The sequence below is a fragment of the Vespa mandarinia genome, chromosome 7, assembly GCF_050613455.1.
Source record: "Vespa mandarinia isolate Hongniang chromosome 7, ASM5061345v1, whole genome shotgun sequence".
Taxonomy (NCBI): Eukaryota; Metazoa; Arthropoda; class Insecta; order Hymenoptera; family Vespidae; genus Vespa; species Vespa mandarinia.
The window spans coordinates 7,178,944-7,199,960 of NC_140816.1; the positions used below are offsets into that span (position 1 = coordinate 7,178,944).

A 21,017-nucleotide genomic window follows, 5' to 3' on the forward strand; every position below is an offset into this window, starting at 1 on the left:
GATTTAAGATTATTATGTCAAGATACTTTTAACTCTTTTCTCTTTTCGAGATGATAAATTAGTTCTTGTTAAAGAATAGCATATTATTCGTCTGGGAAATTCATCGCGTCAAGATAATAATATTAAATATAATGCATAATTTGTGGTAATTTGAGTGATTTATTATCGTGTCGTAATTAAATTAATTTTCATTCAATTTAAATTGTCGTGAATTGATAATAATCGAAAAATTTGTTTGAACAAATGTGTTCTTCTTTTAGATAAAGTTCAATTATTTCTTTCTATATATATATAATTATACAAAAGTATAAGTATTATATAAAAGTATATATATATATATATATATATATATATCTTTTCATGTGTTCTCAGTAAGAAAAGAAAAAAGCTATTGATAATAAAGATAATCTATAATCAGTAATATTCTTATTAAATAATAAAATAAGATTACGGAGATTTACGTGAGAATGAAAAGTTTTAAATTCAATATTTCAATGGAACTTTTGAATTAACGAATCTTTTCTTTTCTTTTTTTTTCAGAATTCTAGAAACACCTACAAACATCATAATTACGTGAATAATGGTGAGATCCCTTAGTGCATACCATAAATAGTATACTTTATCATCATATATATATATATATATATATATATATACATATATACATACGTATGTATGTACATACACATAGTCAAAGGAACACAGAATGCGGGGGCGTTAGATTAGTAATCACAGTGAAGCCGGTGCCGGTAGACGCGCACGATTACTAGTACGACTCGACTTCGTGGTTGTGTCTCGGTCTCAACGAGTAACTCGCATTAACTGCTCTGATACGAGATCCCGAGACTAACCACCAACTACGAACAATCTAGCCATCAACCTTAAACGGAATATATTTACGCTTATGGTATGTGGCTACGTAACGCATGCTGCGACTAAATTTCAGCTAGATCTCAACGAATTACGTCAGCGTCCCATCCGCTCTATACTGTCATTTTTGTTTGTCACTTAAAAAAAGGAAAAAAAAAAAAAAAAAAAAAAGAAAATAAAGACAAGAAAAAGAAATAGAAAAAGAAAAAAATTCCAATTTAGAACGTCAACGAGAATTACACTTTTCTGGATCTTAATAATTCATACGTTAAATATCTCGTTTTGGTATATAAAGTCTTAAGGATGAAACATTTATTACAAAGCTAATTAATTATTTAAACAATTCTTTTTTCAATTTAAAATGTGCTATATTTGTATTCATTCATTCATTCATTCATTCATTCATTCATTCATTTATTTATCTTTTAATTAATTAATTAATTAATTTTTTTTTTCTCTCTCTTTCTTTCTTTCTTTCTTTCTTTATTGCACACCGTCGTCATTGATGGCAAGAATGTACGATACATGTGATTTTTAGATACGACGATTATAATTACTATGTAATTATTAGAATGGCTCTCGCGTTGTACATTCTAGATCTAGATGCAACTTTTACTGAAATGATTTTTTGCCCCTTTTTTTTCCTTATATATATATATATATATATATTTTTTTTTTTTTCATTCTGTCAAGGTTTCGATATTATACAACCGTTTAGAAATATATTAGCAAACAACGAACGTTGCCGAAGGGAACGTTGATCAATTGTTTATTATTAAAGTTTTAACACATTTTGCATTATAATTTTCGGAGGTAATTGATCAAAATAAAAAAAAATAAAAAAAAAAAGAAACTTGCAATTAGTATGATTACGATATAATTACAATTACTTTTTACTCTTATCTTTTTCTCTCGTTGTTAAAATGCTTTTTTCCTTTTTCTTTTTTTCTTTCAGAAACATAATTAAACTATGATGATGCATCCATCGTTAAACTGTTATTGCATTAAGAGTTATCAGAGGGTTGAGTCTTTGAACTACATTTTCAAGGATTCCAACGTTGTCAAGAGCCCGCACTTTGCCTTACTCTTATTATCATTATCATCATTGATGAACGTGCATCAACGAGTTTGATCTCACGGCCTTGACGAAATATCATTGTCGCTATAATGCAATCGTTCTTAGTTTTTTATTTTTTATTTTTTTCTTAAAACTAGTCAAATAAATATAATAATTTTATTAAAGGAGAAATTGTCCGATAGTCTGAATTTCTATCTGTCTGTCTAAAACGTCGTAGTAAATCCGTTTATATATAATTCCATTTGTAGTTTAGAGAATGAATAAGAGAAGAATTAGAGTATAATTTTCGTAGGCTTTTCAAAAGTATTAGTTTAATAGTTACTTCTTGAAATGGAATTTAGTATCGGGGGAAAAAGGAGAGAAAGCCTTTTTTGGTAAAGGATTTGCTCGTTTGATCGGCAAAGAATTGAAAAGGGGTTGTATTGTTCGTTGGCCTGTTAAACTTTCATCCCTTCCTATCTCTCTCTCTCTCTCTCTCCCTCTCCCTCTCTCTTTCTCCCTCTATTCTCTCTTCCTCTCTTTCTCCCTTTCTTTCTTTCTTTTTAGATGAGATTTACCGACGATCTACCACGAAGGTCTCAGCCAAGGTTTATTGAATAATAAGGCTAAGATTACAGTTCTAGCCAGTGTATCTCGATCTCCAACCGAACATCACGACTCTTTTTCTCTCTCCCTCTCTCTCTCTCTCTCTCTCTCTCTCTTTCTTTCTTTTTCTCTCTCTCTTTGACCCGAATTTGTCGAAGCTTTAGATAAAAATAAATTGGAACGCAAGTACGCTCGTTTTCAATTTACTTTTGAGAGCGCAAGTGAATTATGTTTAACCGCGAGATTGATTCACTCTCTCGTGGCCATGTAATTTCTCTCTTTAACGAGAATTTCAACTTGTTATCGTCGTTTCATTCGAAACACAAGGAATGATGGCAAGTCTGAATTAGAATAGTAGAATGACTGAGAATGGTGGTATACGATATTAATAATAAAAAGATCTTTTGTACAAGTTGACTTTCTCTTTTTTTTTTTTTGCAGGATATAAAAGAAGAGGAAGGAAAGGATCTTATGTATATATATATATATACACACACACACACACACGTTGTCTCAAAAGGATTTATCGAGAAATACTAAAAGGACCTCTTTTTTTTCTTTTTTTTTCTTTTCTTCTTTTCTTCTTTTCTTCTTTTTTGTCAAGTTAAGAAAGAGAATACGAAATTTTTACCTCTGGAACATCGTCCTCTTCCATTATTCCCGCTCTGTGATCATTTTGTATAGATCTCTTTCATGGTCCATGATTATGTGTATTCTGTTTTCACAAATTTTTCTGATCTATCTTCCAAGAATTTTACCTCAGAAATATATACCTGTTCAGGTAGAAAAGAAAAGCAAACTGTTTCGTTTTCGTTTACTTTTTAGTTTTCGTTTTCGTTTCTCTACAAAATTGTTCAACTATATTTTTCTTTCTATACCGGTAATAAAACGTAATACTTATCGATTATGATTATTTTTTTATTGGATCGTCCAATAAATAATATTGGAATTTATAATATTTTATATATTTAAATAGTTAGTAATTATTTTAATACATCTAAAATATTAGTAATTTATATTCTTGGGTTAATCAATATGATAATGTTTTGTATGTAGATATATATATATGTGTGTGTTTATATATATATATATACATAAATTTATTATTAAAAATAATTTATTATTAAAAATAATATTATTAATATAATTTGTATTATTAATATTATTTAATATTATTTATTAGTATAAATTATATTATTAATATTATTTAAAACTATACTTATTATATTTCAATAATTAATTTATCAAATAAATTGTTTATTCATAATTAATAATCAGATAAGTGACAAATTTGTTTTATCAATTTTATGATACAACTATATAGTTATTCACGCATATTATTAATTTCGTCCTTCGTAATTTCTTAATAAAGATCTTGTTTAAACGCTTTGAAACGAGTGAGAGAACTTGTCTACCTTCAAACAGGATACAATTTTTCAATGGCGGCACTTTTACTTTTATGTATAATTCAAATCATTTTTTTTTTGACTTGTAAATATACTTTACTTTTCTTCCTTTTTTTTCTTTTTTTATAAGAAATTTTTTTTTTATTTCTTTTCTTTTTATTACCGATTAATTATATGATAATACGTGACTGAGGATATATATATACTCAATGTATATCTGAAGATATACTTTCTCATATCAATGGAGGAGACTCATGAAAGCTAGGAAGGAAGTATCAAACTATAAACGTAGCAGTATTCATTGCATCCGTTCGACGTAGAAGCATTACAATTTACCCAATCGATTCTTGCCAACCGTTTGTATATTGGATAAATCGTCTAATATCTTTTTTTTTTTTCTTTATTAGTACTACATTATAATAATATGATGTTATGTATAAGATTATATATATATATATATATATATATATATATATATTTTAATTCATAATATAATAATATAATAAATTAATATTATAATATAATAATATAATAAATTTGAATTATAATATAACAATTAAAAAAGATATATATATATAAAAGTATTATAATATAATATTTTTATTATAATAATAAAAATATTTCATTTTAATATATTATTTTAATATAAATATTTTAAATTAAAATATTAACGATAACATTAAAGATACATCTAAACGATCATTAATTTTCATCGTCATGTTATATCCTAATTATAATAATATATGTAGTAATCAGTCGAAATTCTGACTATCGACGTTAGAAATGATTGAAATGATAATAATAATAATAATAAATAAGAAAAAGAAGAGAAAAAAGAATTTCTTTTATTCTTACGAAATAAACGAAGAGTAATCGTTGAAGCAAAACACGTACGTATTTCGAAATACGCGGTAGATTTCGCGCGGCTTACGATCGAATTCGATTCTTCGTAGAGCGTTAGACCGGTCGGCGGAAAGGACCGAACGATGTGCCGAAGTCCGACGTAAACGGCCGAAGTTAAACGATGTAAGCACGCACGATCTTCGTAGCGGGAGTCTCGAACGGTGCGTCGGTCAGTTCGAATCCAGCTTTTCGCGACGAACAAACTAATTCGAGATAGATTGATATCGGCCGTAATCTTGTACAATAATCCGATTAAAGAGAAATATTTGTATTTGTTTTACATTAACAATAGATTTAGAACAAACGATGACGACGTGTGAGCAATTACGTGGTACAAGGAAGACATGTAGGTGAGAATATTCGTGATAAGAGAAATCGTAGAACGACCGAAGGAAGGAAGAAAAAAAAAAGGAAAGAAAATACCTGATATAAAAGTAAAACCGGTAAAAGTGGTAATAGCGGTGGAAAGAAGAAAAAGGAACAAGAAAAAAGAAGAAAAAGGAAAGCAGACATTACGGTTTCGAAAGTGTCAACTACTGTGGAAAACAACGATCGATCGATTCATCTTTCTCTTATTCTTTTATTATTCGTCGTCTTTTTGCAAAGAAATCAACACGAAAACTCAAGGTAAGTTTCTGCCGATTTCTAACCGCAACAACTCTTTCCATTTACGATTTGATCCGATAACGTTTATCGTATTTTACGTTATATTGTTGAACCTCTCAAGATCTCGTTATAAGTTTATTAAATGATACATACGTACGTATAAGGTATACGTATGTTGGGTTCGTTTAATTCGGTAATAATTCATATATATAAATAGTTGTTTTAAATTTACGTAGATATGTTTAGAAATTAGAGACGATATCGTCGAATTTAACTAAAACAGAATTATTTTTATTTCGAAAACTATATAAGAAATTCCCCTTTAGAGTCCAGTGACATCTCGCGGTGATACATAGTAAAACGAATTTTTTTGGTGTTCTTTCATTTTTCTTTCGTTTCTTTTTTCTTTCTCTTTCTTTTCTTTTCTTTTCTTTTCTTTTCTTCGTTTATTGTTTAAAATTTCCTAAGATTTTTTTTCTTTCTTTCGACATATTTTTAGAAACGAATATTAAAAGACAGATATGTACATTAATGTTTCAAATAATGAAGAAGCATTGGTTTTTGTCGAAAACAACTTTTGTTTTGTTTTTGAATTCTTAAATACGTCATAAGCATATGATAGACATATCGTTTGCGATATTTACGAGTTATGACAGATTCGTACAATTATTTTATAGTTATCCAAAAGATTTTTTCTCTTTTCTTTTCTTTTTCTCTCTTTTTTTTTCTTTTTTTTTTTTTTTTTTTTTTTTTTTTTTTTTTTTTTTTTTGATACAATAGGAAACATTACGTTTGACGTTCTTTTTGTTCTTTTATTTGTTGATAGTTGAACGCGATAAAATCACATGATTTCTATACACATGTATATATGAATATGTATATATATATATATACATATATATATATATAGGATGTTCAAAATACGAACAAAAAAACATTCAATATTTATACAAATTATTTATAGAATATATTTATAGAATACTAAATAGAAACGCAGAGTAAAAAAGATCTTAGTAAATATAGATCGAAAAGTTATTCATTTTTGAGATATAAACATTTTTCCTCGAAAATTCAACAACATCTCTATCGGGTGTTCTGACGAGTCATTACATATTCGGTTTTTTGTAATTCTTTCAAATTATTATATCAGGCGAAGAATATACTTTATTGTTTTTCAAATGTCCTCATAAAAAGGAATGTAAAGAATTGAAATCGGGCGAGATCGACGGGAGGGGGGGGAAGCGGGTTCAACGCAAAATTAGGGTTCCGTCACGTTCAATCCAGAAATCAGGCTGATTTACTGAAGACTTTGATGAAGTTTTTGAAACGGAGAATGTAACTTTTTCACGTAAAGGCATCGAGTTGCTGACAATCGATTAATCGTCAATGTAATTTTGGAAATTTAACGAGGACATTAAAAATGCGATTTATAAATACTAAGGTAAAAAGCATGTTGAGCAATAATAGAAGTCAGTAAGTTAATCGTGATACTAAAATGTTTGTATCTTGACCTTTCGACCTATGTTTACGAAAACTTTTTTACTCGATATATTATCTTCTATGTACTGTATAAAAACTAAATGTGATTTTTTTTGAATATCCTGTATGTATGTATACATATATATATATATATATATATATATATATATATATATATTTGTATGTGTATACATACACACATATATCTAATCATTTATCACGAAATAATGGGACATATATTAGGTGGTTATATAAATAGAAGTACTTGTCGAAGTTATAGAGGGTGATTCCCCTCTACGTGATTGCAAATAATACGGAAGTACGTATCTATATACATACGTCGAATGGTGAATTAGGCAAATTTTAGAAGTTAAAGAAAATCGAATGATCCTGATCGATAATCTAACTCAATCAATTTGTTTTTGTTATTAAATATACGATAAAAATATTGAGCTCTATCGACATAGAGATATGGTATTAACTATTAAGAACTAGAGTTTAGAAGAATTTTCGAAAGTTACCAGGGAGATGCAGCAGAGCAGTAAAATCAGAACACATTCAACACAATGTGCATCTTAGTTCGCGTTGCTCAGCCATCGGAATGGGTATGAAAGATTCTGCGCCAATTGCAATTATCTACTTGGATTATTTGTTTTATATTCTTTTTCTTTTCTTTCTTTTTTCTTCTTCTTCTTTTTCTTCTTGTTCTTTTTTTAACGTCATCACATTAATCACATATGTTTTGTCAAATTAGTGTTATTTTTTTTTTTCTTTTCCTTTATCTACTCTATTATAATTCACGTCGTTCTATTTACGAAATAGGCGTGATTATTTTTTCTTTCATATCGATCATTTTTTTCTGTTTCTACAGCCCACACGTTTGTTTTATTTTCATTTATTTATTTATTTATTTTTTTTTTTAATTTACAAGTCAATTATTATTTATTTTTTTTTTTTCATTTATTTACAAGATACGCTAGAAAAAAAAATCGTATCAATGTAATCCTTCCTTTTTGTGATATGTTAATGAAGATTTTTATTTCATAGATCCTTACATATGATATATTTATTTACTTTTCTTCCCTCCCCACTTCGGAAATCATGGATATGATCGAACGTAACACTTCGATCGTTTTCGGGGTTAGACGAGATCATGAAACTAGTTCGAATGATCCAGTCACCTTATAGAGAAACGCGTCACAAATGTATTACTGACAAGTAAGAAAACTGACTACTCGATCTATTCCCGCATTTATTAATAGAAAGCGAACGTGGAAATGATGAAACTTTCATATTACATTATTCTATAGTAAGATAATAATGAACTAGTCAAGAGTTAAATCTTTTTTCGATAAAAAATTATACGTTTACATAATTATCAATCGATATATCATTCGATTTCTTTTTTTTTCCTTTTTTTTTTTTTTTTTTTTTTTTGATTATTTCAAACAAGAATATTCTTCAATAATTTCTTATGAATAAATTACTATTAATAGTGATAACAATAAATGAGATTGAGTAAATTTAAAAAAGATTTGTCAATATTAAAATTAAACTTGATTATAATTAAGAAAATGAAGAAAAAAGGTAAAATTAAAAGAATTGAAAAAAAAGAAAAAAACAAAAAGAAAGAAAATAAATGTGGACCGTAAAAATATAAAAGAAGAATAATCATATCTATTTTGTAAATAAAACAACGTGTACAATAATAATATAATAGAGTTGTTAATGGAGATAAAAAAGAAAACAAAAGATAGAAAGAAAGGAGAGGACAGAAAATCGTTAAAAAATATTGTTAGTAAAAAAAAAAAAAAAAAAAAAAGAAAGGAAAAAAAATCGTCCCGTCGTTCTGAACATTGATCGAGAAATTTGATCGATTCTGCGGGATTGAGGATATTACGTTTATTGGATCAAACCGAAAATTCTCTAAGAAGATTTAAAACAATAATACTTAAACGATACATTAATTTCAAGCTGTTAATGCTACTGCGTAGGTTGGAAAGAAGTGGAGGTGGGGTGGGGAGGGGGGTCTGTATGAAGGAGAGTGGGGAAAGGGCAAAGGTTCTCCTTCAGGCTGATTTCTTTTAAATCATAAATATCGCTGATCTAGGAACATTTTTTTTTTTTTTTTTTTTTTTTTTTTTTTTTTTTTTTTTTTTTTTTAATTAACTTGAAATTTAATCTCGACGTATAAAGGATCGTTTTATACGGTCGCAATTATTTTTGGCTGATTAATTTCTTTTTTTTTTTTTTTCGTGCAAATAATAAAAATGAAATATTTAGGTAAAAATAAAATGATTGTCGTCGTCATCGTTCGTCGTTTAATGACGACGATGAGATGATTTAAAATGTATCATTAGAGATTGGGAAATATCATTCTTAAAAATATAATTCTTAAAGATTAAAAATTGAAATTAGAATAAGAATAAGGAGAAGAATGAAAAGAGAAAAAAGAAAAGATCGAAGTTATCGTCGAAACCGAAAGTATTTGAAATAATTAGAAGGGACGAGAGAGTGTTTATCTTTGATCTTTTTTTTCTTTTCTTTCCTTCTCCTCCTACTCTCCTTCTCTTTCTTCTCCTCTTCTTTCTTCTCCTTCATCTATTTTTTTTATCAACGATCTCTTGTGAAAGAAAAAAAAAACAAAAGTAAAAAGGAGAGAATAAAGTAGTGCAGAGAGAGAGAGAGAGATACATGAACGATCAGCTCGGTGATGTGCGTCACATCGACGACGACGACGACGATAATGACGACGACGACGACGACGACGACGACGACGACGACGACGACGACGACGACGTCGGGTCAATCAACCGTCAGTGTTTATACTCGTTTGAACAACGACCCCGTAACAAATTGTTACCTCAGTTATACACCGAGGGGAATTATCCCGTCGTGCTTGTTCTACCAACGAATCACCCAGAGTTTCTGCCTTGTATAGTAAGCTCTCCCTCTGTTATATCGTCGTTAGTTGAGTCTTAATAATCTAATATTTTCCTTTTACATGTTTACATGTATTTTCTTTTTTCTTTGTTTTTTTTCCCCCTCTTCTCTCTTCTTTTCTTTTCTCCTTTTTTTCTTTCCCATTTTCTTTTCCGTTTTCTTGTCCTTTCATTTATTTTTTTCTTTTCTTATTTTATATGTATATATATATATATATATATATATATATATATATATATATGTATTTTTTTTTCCTGTCATTTTTTGATCACTTCTTTTCGGTACTTTTTTTAAGCTAGAAAAGATGTTTTGTTTCCTTTTTCCTTTTTTTTTTTTTTTGTGGAAAATTTATTTCCATTTTTATCGTTACGAAATCATTATCATTCGTTCGTAGTCAATTTTTGAAGAGAAAAAATAATGAAAAAATAAGAAACAAAAAAAAAGAAAATAAAAAAAGGCGAAAGAAATAAAAAAAAAAAAAAAAACACGAGAAAAGCAAAAAGTATGATTTATATCTACATTATAATTATATCATAATTATATCTTTATATTCAATATAAATTATATCGATATATATTTTTATTATTGATAGATATGTTAAATGATATAAATGATATCGTTATTTTTAAGTTTTATTTAATTTTTATTTCGAGATTTTCTAAAAAGACAAAAAAAGAAAAAAAAAGAAAAAACAAAAAGAAAAAGAAATTTAAGATTTACAAGAGAATTAATTCTATGATGTTATATTTTATACATAAAAGCTCGTAAATGTCATCGATAACGTCATTTCTATTGGTTATATGATAGTTAAAAATTAGATGAATCGAAAAATAAGAAATAGAATGTCATTAGAAAAGTAAGGTGAATATTACGATCACCATCGTTGTTCTCTTGACATTTGGGTTAAATAAATCATTGAAAGAAAAGGGAATGGCATTGTGCACATTGTTATTTTTATTTTCTAATAGATCAAAAGATATTACATATCAATGACGTACATGTTCGTGAAAATTCAAAAAGACGATTAACGTGATTAAATTCGATCTTACTTTTTAAATTTTCTTTTTTATTGTTGTTATTGTTGTTTTTTTCTCTTTCTCTTATTCTTTAATGTTGGCTTCGTCGTAACGTTTGAAAATGGCTTTCACTTTACTCGACGAAGTGTATTGACACACCGTATGTATGTATGTGTGTGTGTGTGTGTGTGTGTGTGTGTGTATGTATGTATGTATGTATATATATATATGTGTGTGTGTGTATAAGGTTCGATAAATGTTCTTACGTTGCTTAATAACATCGTATAAGTTTACACGATGAACGACAAGGGAAGGAGGATGATGGGGAGAGGGAGGAAGATGTGAGTGGTAGAGGAGGTAGAGGCCCTTGAAAGCATCAAGATGCTATAAAGCTCGTGACATCGATCCAGATTAAAAAAGCAATGAAGGAAAAAGGATAGATAGAAAGAGAGAGAGAGAGAGAGAGAGAGAGAGAGAGAGAGAGAGAGAGAGAGGGAGAGAGAGATGATCTTAAGAAGTTTTTTTTGTTGAATGTTATTAATCTTTTTTTTTTTTTCTTTTTCTTTCTATTTTTTCTATTTTTCATTAGCATTTGACAAATCACACACCATAAGTTATTATTTCGTAGAATCGTGTACGACGATCCGTTCATTTTTATTCTTCACAAAAATCTATTAGAAAATTTCAATTATTTTTTCTTGATCGTTCTTTTTTTCTTCTTTTTTTTTTTCTTTTTGTTATATTTTCGTTTTTACACTCTTTTCTCTCTTTTTCTTTCTTCTCGTAACGCTTGCAATTGTGCAATATCGATCTTAGCCGTAATTTTTTAATCGTTGCACCTTTAAACAGGACAATTCATTTATTTTTCGTTCGATTTTGATTAAAACTTTTATTCTCATTTTTATTTTTATTTATTTATTTATTTTTCCTTTTGTTTTTCATTTGACTGAGAGATCTCAATTATTTTTTTCTTTTCTCTTTTTTATTCTCTTTCTAGCATTTGTGAGAACAATGATCATCGATCTTCACCGTATGTTCTTTCTAATTGTAACAACTATTTATCACACTTAATTCAATTTTATTCTTCAAATATTTTCTCTACAATTTTTTTCTTTTTTCTTTTCTTTTTCTTTTTTTTGCAATGATAAATACTTTGAGAGAGAAAAAAAATATATATATTATTATTATTATTATTATTATTATTATTATTATTTTTATATGGGTGAACTTTTATTTATTTATTGTTTTTTTTTCTTTTTTTTTTTTTTTTTTTTAATTTAAAAATACACACGACACGTTGATTCGAGAAAATAATTGAATTTGGTATTTTTTTTTTATTCGTAAATAGTTCGAGTTCGAGTTTACCTCGAAGTAATTCATTTAATTTTACTATTCATTCTTTAATTGCATTTTGCGCGCGTGTGTGTGTGTATGTGTATGTGTACATATATATATATATATATATATATATATATATATATATTAATATGAAAGATGAAGGAAGATTTCCTGTATCTAATAGATAATAGTGTTTGGTTAAATGAATTTATCCAGAAGGATAACGAATCATTTCTCTTTTCTAAATAGATTCAAAGAGCCACTTTTAAGAAGAAAATAACACAAACACAAAGTGCGTTCCGGTTACGTGACTTGCAGTTCGTTCCACCAGACCGGGTTCCTTACAATCTCAAAACTCGATATCTCGACGATACATTCATGTGTATACACATACACATACATATACACACTTATACATATGTATATACATATGTACGTATAAGATGTAGTTTGTGCTCACGATTCGCGTGCTTTCAAACCGGAAGAGATATCGAGAGTTTAATTTATCGGTTACGCGGAATCGACAACAACGACGACGACGACGACAACGACGACGACGACGACAACGACGACGACGACGACAACGACGACGACGACGACGACGACGACGACAACGACGACGACGACGACGACGACATCGATATCGACGAAGTTGCTATATCAACGACTGACGATGGTCTTGATCTCTTTTCTCTTTGCTATTAATATGTATATATATGTATACATACACACACGCAGATATGTATATTAGTTTCCTTTCTTTCTTTTTCATCTTCTCTATATCTCTATCTCACACACGTATACATATGTCACATATATATATATATATATATATATATATATGTGTGTGTGTATGTGACATATCCTCCTATTTAAATATGAACCATTAGATCTCCTCTCTTGTGTAACATCTTATGTATGCCTATCCTTTTTCTCTCTTTTATCTCTATCTTTTATTATCAAACCAAAGATTTAATCCGTTCTTCCTTCGAGACAAAAATTGATATTGATTTTTCTTCCTTTTAATTTATAAATTAATATAATTGTTGATAATTCCGTGATTTTCTTTCGAAGAAATTCATTCTATTTTTATCATTCGTTCTTTAATTTCATTTTTTGTCGTTGCTTCTTATTTTTATTTATTTATTTTATTTATTTATTTATTTATTTTCCTTTTTTTATTTTTTTTTATTTTTTTTAATTTTTTTTTAATTTAAAAATATACACGATGCCTCGATTAGATCGAATAATTGAATTTAATTTCCTTCTTATTCTTTTGATCCTTCAATACAATAATCCGATAATATTGATTCGAACAAAACAATTTGATCTGATCACTTCTTTATTTATTAATAATCGAGATAGGAGTTATTTATTTATCAATGAAATTCGATTAATTCGATATTAATTTTTTAATTGCATGTTTTGTCTTTTATCCTTCTATTTCTCTCGTTTATTCTTTTCTGTGCACAATTATCCGATGTTGTTGTTCATTCGACCAAAGAACTGGAATTTATTTTCTTCTTATTTATAAATAATTGAGATACTTTTTTTTCTTTTCTTTTTTTTTTTTTTTTTATTTCCAATAAAATTTATTCATTTTGTTATAAATTTTTTAATTGCATTTTTTGTCTTTACTATGTCTTCTTTCTTTTTTTTTTTTTTTCTCTTTTATTTTATCATCGAACCCACACAAGCGAGATTCATTCGAGAGACGATTGAAATTGTATTTTTTTTCTTTTTTTTTTTTTTTTTTACAGACAGTTAACGTCGCGAGAACTTTCTATATTAAAGAAATTCATCCCGTTTGCTAGACATTTTGTTTACTTCGTTTTTTAATTACACTTTTTGATTTTAACCATCTCTTTCTATTTCTTTTCCTATAATCACATATCTACGGAGCATTGAATTTCGTTTCCTTCTTATATTTGGAAATAGAGAGTTAACATAATTATATACAACTTTCTTCAAAGAAATTCATCTCATTTATTATTTACTTTTTTCGTTTTCTTTTTCTCCTTTATCAGATACTTCCTTTTTCTTTTATTTTTGTATCTACAAATCTTTCGCAAACTTTCAACGAATAATCAGAAGATCTTTCTATTTCTTTCTTTTTTTTTCTTCTTCTTTTTCTTCTTTCTTTTTTTTTTTTTTTTTGATTGACTTTTCTTTTTTTTTGTAAGATTTTGTCTGCGAAAAAGAGAATTACAAAAATTAAATTAAAAGACGATCTAATTGTAATGAAAAACGATCTAATAGTAAAGAAAAATTATAAGTGATAATAATTTAATAAAGAAATCGAGAATAATATTGTCGAGAATAAAATTGAAAAATGAATTTAAAAATATAAATATTATTTATTATATAGATATTTATTCGATTCGATTAAATTATTTTATTAAATTATTTGGATATGCGGATATTACATTTATTGTAGATGTTAATAGATTTTTTGAATTTACGCGGCTGACGTAATAATCAATACGTTGGTCAAGGCTCTCACTAAAGTATATTCATTTTACGAATATTATTGAACTCCAATAGTAATAATGCGCATGCGTAAATACAAGTTTCTCAGGCGTCTCATTTAAATGGCAACGGGTGCAATAAACTCGCTTAATAAATCTTTGTCAGCGTTCCACGACAACATCAGAGAACTCTCATCAGCGAGATTTTTCATTACGTTAACATATATTTAGTTTCCTTGCATTTCTTCAATTTCCTTCGTTTTCGCTTCTCTTTATTATTATTATTATTATTATTATTATTATTATTATTATTATTATTATTATTATTATTATTATTATTATTATTATTGATTTTGTGGTAGTTTTTAAAAATTTTTCTGTTCTTCTTTCTTCTTTTATTTTTTATTATTTTTCTTTGTATTGTTCGTATTTACTCATCACGTTTCAGCCTTGTTACCAATTTTATCTTACGATAGGATTTTTAAACAATAAATTACTAATTATTCCTCTTTTAGAAGAATTCTTTTATATCTTTGATAATTAAGCTCGTAATAAAACAAGCTCTATTTGCAGTTTTACGAAATAAAAAAGAAAATAATAATAATATTTAATAACAATAAATATTAGAAATAATAATAATAATGATTATTATTATAATAAATAATAATAAATTTCATTGAGAAATTAATTTAATATATATATATTATATAATATATATATATATATACATATAAATAAATTTACACTTATTTCGTATTTAATTTTTGTATTAATTTTTCAAGTAAACCTTTCATTCAATTATAACGAAATACCTCTCGTAAATTGTTAATTGCATTTTCCTTGTCGAGTTGAGTCCTCGGAACGTTTGCAATTAGATACATATTTGTTTTAATGAGAAGATTTAACTCTAGACGAATAAGAACGATCTATATCGTTTAATTGCTTTCTCATCTTAATTTGAGATAATTATTTGAGATTCTTCATCTATATTTTTTTTTATTTTTTTTCTCTCCCTCTCTCTCTCACTCTCTCTCTCTCTCTTTCTTTCTCTCTGCCTTTCTATTTCACTTTAAATCTCGTTACCTCGTAGTAAATCGATTATCTACGTAACTCCAGAAGGTTTTAATACGTTTTAAATAAGATTTACTATTTTCTAGAGTAAGAAAGAGTTTTAATTAGATTAACTAATTGGTATTTACAAATAGTTTTAGATTGAAAAACTTTTATTTCTTTTTTTTTTCTTTTTTTTTTTTTTTAAGTTATAATAATCACTTATCATCCACTATTCTTCTTTTACATACATCCATTATCATGTATCTTCATTATTTTTATTGTCGTAATTTCGAACTATGGATTATGTATTATAAATATATATTGCAACATCAATAAACTAATTTTGAATGATCATTAATGATAGCACGACACTTGCACAATTAAAAATTGCATAATGCTTCATTATGAAGAAGTGACGTGACGTGAAATAACATGACGTGACGACTACGATGAAACGAACAACTTTCCTTTTCGCACTCACTTCGAATGAGTCTCTATAACTCTTTCACTTACTTCCTAAGTTACGTTTTTATTTATTTATTTATTTTTTATTTTTTTCTCTTTCCAATATACATATGTCCATTATATTTATATTTTACATCGAAATTAATTTTATTATCGGCGTGCGTGTTTGTGCATTCGTTATTATTTTTATATAAGACGTATTAAAAAAAATATATATATATTATATAAAGAAATATATATATATATGTATATTATTAATAATATTTTATATATATATATATATATATATATATATATATATATATATATATATAAGAATAAATAAATTCAATTCAAACTCATCAGTTGTTTGATTCGTTTTGATCATGAAAGTGATGTCATATATTTTATTTTATTTACTTTCTTTTTTTTTTTTTCAAAGTCGTATATATAATTTTTTTCGAAATATTTTGAATTATTAAAAAATTATTTTTCCATTGTAACGATCGACACATGTTTATCTGTTAATTTTTTTAGAAGACGAGGAAATTTTTTTATTTTTCTATTTTCTTTTTTTTTCTTTTTTTTTCTTTTTTTCTTTTTTGTTCTTAATAAATGTCGTTGAATTTTTAAAAATATTTTTTATACATATAGAACCTTTTTTTCTTGGGTATAAAAAAGAGGAAAAGGAAGAACAGAAAAGGGACGAAGATTTTTTTCAGTGAAATCTTTATTATGAGTAAAATTAATAAAAAATGAAAGTCAAACGAAATGAAATTTATCTCTTTTACACGCAACACGCATGATTCACAGATTATATTCTAAATATAACACAATTCTTTTCTCTTTGTTACTTTGTATGCCCTCTTTGAACATTTGAAAATTTAGTTTCACTGTTTGCGTCTCGAAATCTTCCTGTAATTTCTTACGTGACAAAGAGACAGAGAGACAGAGAAACAGAGATACAAAGAGACAAAGAGACAGAGAGAGAGAGAGAGAGAGAGAGAGAGAGAGAGAGAGAGAGAAATGGATAGGTAGATAGATAGGTAGATAGAGAGAATTTAATCTAAAAGTTGGTCTCTCGTGTTTTTTTCTTTTTTCCCGTTTTTTCTTTCTTTCTTTCTTTTTAAAGAAGTAGAGAGTCAAGAAAAAGAAAAAAGAGTGTGTATGCGTGAGAGAGAGAGAGAGAGAGAGAGAGAGAGAGAGAAAGAGAGAGAAGAAAAAGATTTAAAAAAAAAAAAATATGATCGGAACTATCAATTAATTTTATTATTATCGTCATCATAATATTAGAAATTAATTTTTTTTTTCACTTTAAATCTTTTCTTCTTTCTTTCTTTCTTTCTTTCTTTCTTTCTTTCTTACTTTTCTCTTCTTAAAAAAATATCTTTAGCGCGCGCTTTCTCGAAGATAAAATTTACATAATAATAATAATGATATCTTTCGTGTTCTTTTCTGCATCTCTTTCTCTCTCTCTCTATCTCTCTCTCTCTCTCTCTCTCTCCTCTCTCTCTCTCTCTCTCCCGTATACTAGATTGTAAACTGACCGATTAACGGATTCATTTACTAGATAGGCACTTAACAGTATTATATAGGAATTTTATGTACGTAAAAAAAATAAAAAAGGAAAAAAAAAAATAAAAAAGAAAAGCACGTAATGCGTACTTTTATGCAGGTCTGGTTGTAGACGGCGCTAAGTTCAAACTGAAATTGATTCTGGCCACGCTCGACTAGATTACACTCACTTCTACATCTAACAGACGATAGTTCTATCTCTTAGTATATATATATGTATACATATGTACGTACGCTCTCGTAATATCGATAAATTCATTTTATACGATTGAAAAAGGGAGAAAATATTTTGTAAAAATTAACTCTGTTATTTTAAATAAAATATATATTATATATTATTATTATTATTATTATTATTATTATTATTATTATTATATTGTACGAATAAGGTATTATACGTATGATATAATATTTAATATATAATACATAATAATTAATATATATGTATATGTATAATAATATGTATTAAATTCTATTAATTATCTTACTATTTTGGTACATTACAATTTATTACTTTTTATCTTTCATTTACTTTTATATATACTTCGTTATATTTTTATTTTTAATCTTTTTTTTTCCCCCCCTTCTTTTACCTTTTTTTTTTTTTTGGTTATTTATTTACTATTACAAATAACATTGAATAATATTAATTATACAATATATAAAATTAATTCGTTCCCTTCCTCGTTATATCTTTATAAACGTATACATAATAATAATAATAATAATAATAGTAACAATAATAATAATAATAATAATAATATTTAACAAACGTTTTAAACAAGAACTTTTTAGTTTGTTTTTCATTTTCGTTCCATATTCTTTCCTTTTCCTTTTCTTCTTCTTATTCATCTTCTTTAACAAAACAGAAATAAAAAAGTAAAATTTCCTTCCGTTGACTCTCTTTCTTTCTCTCTCTCTCTCTCTCTCTCTCTCTCTCTCTCTCTCTCACTCAAAAAATAATATATACATAATATTTCATATCGTTATTCCAAAGTAAATAACGTAAAAAAAAAAAAAAAAAAAATAGAAAAAACGATTGGATGTTTTTGCAAAGATAAAAATATCAAATGAAGGAGGTGGGTCAATTTTTGTAGAGGTTCGTTTTCCTTTTTTCCTTTAAGCGATGTTTTTCATATACCTGAGTTCTCGGCTACGAGCCAAGCACCCTCCTCCTCCTCCTCTTTTTTCCTTCTCCTATACCTCCTACTCCCTCGTTCTCTTCGTCCTCTTCGTCCTTCTTGGCTTCGTTATCGTCGTCGTCGTCGTCGTCGTTGCTCAGGTCAACATTTTTATTTCTTCTCTTTTTTACCCTCCACCCTCTTTCCTTTTTCCTTCATCTCTTTTCTCAGTTTAAAAGCTAAAAGACGACCTGCTTTTTCCGAAGAAGCTAATACCTTGCATTCCAAGAAAATCTCGAGGTCCATCGATCCTTCCTTCCTTCCTTTCACCCTTCCTTCTGCAACATCTTCCAACAGATCTTTATCCTGATTTTTCTCTCTCTCTCTCTCTCTCTCTCTGTCTTTCTCTTTTTAGCTTTCTAACTCTCCATCTCCTTCTATTTTTTTGCCTTTCTTTCTCTTTTTTTTTAGTTTTCTCTCTCTCTCTCTCTCTCTCTCTCTCTCCCTCTCTCTTTCTCTCCCTGTCTGTCTATCAGTCTCTCTGTCTGTCTGTCCCCTTTTTTTTTTTTTCTGTACCTAGATCTTTATTCCTTCAGATTTTTCTTCAGATTTTTCTTGAAATTTTTCATCGGATATTTTCTTTCGATTTTTCTTCGAAACTTTAAATGTGGCTTCTTCGAAATATTTGAATTTTTTATTTCGATATTTTTCCCAATGGAATTTTACATTAAAGAAGAAAAAAAAGAAAAGAGAAAAAAAGATGATCGAATCAATTCTCTTAATCGTTATTCGTCAATTATTAAGAATTTTCCAATTGAAAGCTTTTCTTTTTTTTTTTTTTTTTTTTTTTTTTTTTTTTTTTTTTTTTTTTGTTGTTTTAATCTTCCAATCGACATAACAATTTTTATTTTAATCCCATAAGCACAATTGTATTTGCAAATTAAATTTATAATTATTTATGCACACGTTAATTGAAATTCTTTCATTAGACTTTTCTTTTGGATATTTCTTTAGATTTCTTTTTCTTCTTTTTTTTCCCCTTCCCCCCTCCCCCCTCTCACTCTCCTTGAGAAACTACATCGTTCTTTCAAAACTACCTATGATCCCTTCTAACGTTAACATAGAGATATTAGATGTACTTGTTATTTTCTTTATTCAGACAATTTTACTCGTACTTTCTTTACATTTTTTTCTTTCTGTCATCTTGTTTGTTCTCAATGGAACTTAGGAAAATAATAGTACATTTTCGGTTTACGAAAATTTTTCTCAAGAAAATCTAATATGCCGCAAGTTCGTAGATTAGATTGGAAAATTTTTTTCTGTTTTTTTTTTATTTTTTTTTTTTTCCTTTTTTTTCTCCCTAATTTAATTGTCCAAATGATCGGCGAGGTATTAACTATGTTCATTCTAATAATAGGATTATGTTTTAAAAGACGTTTGAACATTATTGGCGTCGACGTTACTTTATACGCTATGCTCATTGATATTACATTAACGTAACACGATAAGAGATTGAAATAGAGTTAAGTAATGAAAGAAACGAATCGCGTAGACTTTAACGAGTCATAGCACGACGACGATTTCGATCGATTCCACGTACTATATACGTTATGTACAGTACATAAGTACGGTACATACGTACATAGATATGTATATTAAATGGAGTCTATAACAATTCAAATAGGAAAAGATTATTATTTTTTTATTTTTTTTATTTTTATTCTTTTCCTTTCTTTTTCTTTTTTCTTTTCCCGATTATTAAATTTCACATACATACATACATATATACATAAATACACATACATACGTGCATATTCATACGTACATGTATATATACACACGTATTTAGTATATATGTTCGATGGGGCCCTATAACGATTTAAAGAATATTTCTTCCTTTTCTTTCTTTTTTTCTTTTTTCTCACTTCTCTTCAATCTTTAAATCATCTAAGCCCATAAGTTTCCAATAATCGATATATATTTATTTACATGTATATATATATATATATATATATATATATATATATGTATGTATGTATGTATATAACCAGAAGTTATAACACATGGTAGAGTATATGCAAAGTACAAGCTTAATTTATATATATATATATATATATATATATATATATATG

At 27.2% G+C, this 21,017-nt stretch overlaps 1 protein-coding gene across 4 annotated transcripts in view; it reads left to right on the forward strand.

Annotated features, from left to right (window-relative positions):
- The window catches only part of Ptr (patched domain-containing protein), a 59,974-nt gene that overhangs the window by 2,306 nt on the left and 36,651 nt on the right, over positions 1–21,017 (forward strand). The window contains exons 4-5 of one of the 4 annotated variants that reach the window (XM_085658157.1): positions 541–583; positions 5,135–5,469. The exons of 1 other annotated variant lie outside the window; for it this stretch is intronic. The gene's annotated coding sequence lies outside the window, so the exon portion shown is untranslated. Of the gene's footprint in view, positions 1–540; positions 584–4,135; positions 4,296–5,134; positions 5,470–21,017 lie in introns of those variants that run through there. 2 more of the 4 variants (XM_085658158.1, XM_035863166.2) reach the window with 2 other exon arrangements.